The sequence below is a fragment of the Mus caroli genome, chromosome 6, assembly GCF_900094665.2.
Source record: "Mus caroli chromosome 6, CAROLI_EIJ_v1.1, whole genome shotgun sequence".
Lineage (NCBI taxonomy): Eukaryota > Metazoa > Chordata > Mammalia > Rodentia > Muridae > Mus > Mus caroli.
This window is the reverse complement of record NC_034575.1, coordinates 110231460-110234837: the sequence shown is the minus strand read 5'-3', so window position 1 is coordinate 110234837 and position 3378 is coordinate 110231460. Positions and strand designations below refer to the sequence as shown.

General features: G+C 44.3%; 1 long non-coding RNA gene across 1 annotated transcript in view; it reads left to right on the top strand.

Moving 5' to 3' along the window:
• The window catches only part of LOC110295586, a 6995-nt gene extending 4480 nt beyond the window's left edge, over positions 1–2515 (top strand). The window contains exon 2 of the long non-coding RNA XR_002378105.1: positions 1695–2515. This is a non-coding gene — a long non-coding RNA (uncharacterized LOC110295586). The remainder of the gene's footprint in view (positions 1–1694) is intronic.
• Positions 2516–3378: the final 863 nt, after the last annotated feature.

Here is a 3378-nt window from a genome sequence, read left to right as displayed (position 1 = left end):
AAGGAAGGAAGGAAGGAAGGAAGGAAGGAAGGAAGGAAGGAAGAAAGAAAAGTTTATTAAATATTCTACTAAGTCACTCATTTTCTTTTGGTAGGTTTTTAATAAGAATATGCTCTAATGGAGATGACACAAACTGTTTTCTCATACTTGTGTGTAGGTGGCCATTAGCCAGTTGCATATGACCACAGTGGGTACAGCTGTAAGTTACCTGTGTTTAAGCCATATTCTCCGTATTCCAGTGGTCCTTACCAGGATGTATCTTTTTATCCTCTGCAATAGCTTAATCTTGGGTTCTGTCTTTCCCTAATCCCTATCTGGGTCTAGGCTCCAGAAATAGGTAGAATTCTGCCCTATCATTCTTTCTTATACAATACATTTTACTTAGAATTGAAGGAATGGTTGAGTTTGAATTTAGGAAACTTTTCAAAATATCAAAGCCTGGCAACATTAGGGACACTTGTTCCTGTCTGTCTCTGAAACCAACCAGCTTTCCCCACCCCCCATCTCCTGGTAAAGGGTTTTTCTCTCAGAGCAATCAGCAGAGGTGTCCCTCTTGCCTCTCTTAATCCCTCTGTGACCAATTGAGTCAACTGTCAGAATCTCAGAGGTGTATTCCAGTCAAAGCCCAGGATTCTTTGCATTCCTACCATGTGCAGTCTTTATCTTCTCACTGAATGGTAAGCACAGGTAGTCATCTAGCAACTGTGGATCAAATAATCAGTGTGTGTGTGTGTGTGTGTGTGTGTGTGTGTGTGTGTGCATGTTTGAATATGCTTGGCCCAAAGGAAGTGGCACTATTAGGAGGTGTGGTGTCATTGGAGTAGGTGTGGCCTTGTTGGAGGAAGTGTGGGGATGGGCAATGAGACATTCCTCCTAGCCAGTCTTCTCCTGGCTGCCTTCAGAACAAGAAGTAGAACTCTCAGATCTTCCAGCACCATGCCTGTGAGGATTCTCCTATGCTTTCCATCATAATGATAGTGGATTGAATCTCTGAACCTGTAAGGAAGCCCCAATTAAATGTTGTCCTTTATAAGAGTTTCTGTGGTCATGGTGTCTCTTCACAACAATGAACTCCTAACTATGACTATACATATATGTATACACACACACACACACACACACACACACCACCTTGCTGATATTCTTTCCCTTGAGCAACAGTACAGTAAAGAAAGCTCACAGGGGCAAAAGCTGAGTATGTGCCTGCACAGCCATGGGAGTGCCTTGGGTAGGCAGAACCCAAAAGCCTAGTTTAGTCTAGAAGTGGTAGTGGCTCACACCTATAATCCCAGCACTCATGTAGCAGAGACAGGAGGGTGACAGAAAGTTCAAGGCCAGCCTGATCTACATAATGAGACCTTGTTTCAAGAACAGAAAGGGAGGTTGGTGGGCAAAAAGGCCCAGCAGATAGAGGTGCAAACCTAACTACCTGAGTTTGGTTCCCAGAATCCACAAGAAGGTAGAAGTAGAGAGCCAACTCCCCATGTTGTCCCCTGACCTTCTCTCTCCCATATATAAATTATTGTTATTATTACATGTTTAATGAAAGAAAAAGGGAAAGATGGATGGGGAGTATAGAAACCTAGCTTAAAGGAAGACCTGTTACACTAGCTACTGAGCAAAATGTTGTTGCTGGGTTTCTAAACATGGAAGTTGGCTTGAACCACCATTTTTAGCTCTTGCTCACTTCCCAGGTCCAAGAAGCCCATTCAGACTCATCTGTCTAAAGAGAAATGGAAATGTTTGGGATTCTGGTGTCATGTACCCTTGACCTGCTCTGTCACTAAATCATGGGCTTTACAGTCCTCCACAGGCTGCTGAGGACTCTCAGTTCATATGTAAACAGGAAGAGATAGCATCTACCTGGATGACATGACCAAAGAGGACAGTTGAAAATGGCAAAGCTCTACCAGAAGAGATATCGTGGTTTCTTTCCACACTGTTGCGTAGTGTTTGGAGCACCTCCTGAGAATCTACCATGTCCACTGAGGTGGGCCTTCTTGACACTGCTGCTCTGGGCCCCAGCACTTCTTTCTTTTCTGCTTCTGAATAGTCAGCAGAGGACTGCTATACTCCAGCATCCAGTCAAGGTGGCTACAGAAGCTGGGCCAATGTGCCACAATTAGACTCAGTCAAGTCCTAAATCATGTTAGCTCATCTCTTTGCCCAGATCACCTTCAGCCTCAGTTTCCTCAGCCATGAAAGAATGTGACAATTGTTATAACTTCCTTGAAAGGCTACTGAGAAGACTGAGATTGAGTGAGTGCATTTTATAAGCTGTAAAGCACTGTGCAAATGTTAGCTATTGATATTTCTCACTCTAGTGGATCACAGAGCTTGCCAGCAAAAGTAAATTACCAAAAAAAAAGGAGGAAAAAAAATCTTCCCACACATAATTATCTCAGCGTTAAACACTAGAGAGAACTCAGGCAGGTGTGTGGGGTGTAAGGTCGTCCCTCTCGGTGACTCTCAGGCTTAGTCATACCTGCTAAAATAAATGCAGCAACCACTTTGACTGATGGTTTCTACCTTCTGGGTGACCTTGAACAAGGCCACCTCCCTCCCTCCCTCCCTCCCTCTTTCTCTCTCTCTCTTCCATTTTCTAGTGTGGAAAATATGGGTGAGGGAACTGAGCCAGGTGATCCCCAAGGTCTGATGATGTAAATAAGATTCTCTGGGTGGAGTCTCACAGGCAAACAAAACCTGATGTCAGCAGACTGTGCAAGGAAATACAGGCAAGGGCGGGGCCTGGGGAGCAAACACTGAACAGGTGGTTCTGGAGAGCAAGAGAAAAGCACAGGCAACAAGGGGTTTGGGTCCAAGTTCATTCTGACTTTAAGGGAGTCAGAGATGGTCCCCCTGCCAAATCTCTGTTTATTGGGACCTAATGATAACTATAATTAGATACTGACTTCATGCCAGAAATTGCCCATGTACTATCTCATTTCATCCGCCACAAGGGAAATGTTAAGTTTTCCTTTTTTGCCGATAAAGCAGTTGAGAATCAGAGAAGTCACACCGGCTAATGTTAGCTCTTAGAACTAAAATGAAGCAGATCTGGCTGGCTGCAAAGCCCATGAGATTCTGCATTAGGCTATACTGACAGGCCCCTAAGAAAGGTGCCATCCATCAGCAGCTTGGCAAATGAATGAGCTTATTGGAAACCATAGCTGAAATAACATGCCTTCCTGGAGTCTTATTGTAAGCTTCTCTGACACCTCTTATTACCCAGAGTCTTGCAGACATATCAGGTTTCATGTAGCAAGAACCCCCATGAAAACCCTCCTTCCATAAAACCAGCTAAATTCAAGCAAAAAATCTAACTAAAGAAACACTCCTCCCCTTTCCTCTCCGTCCCCTCCTCCTCCCCTACCCCTT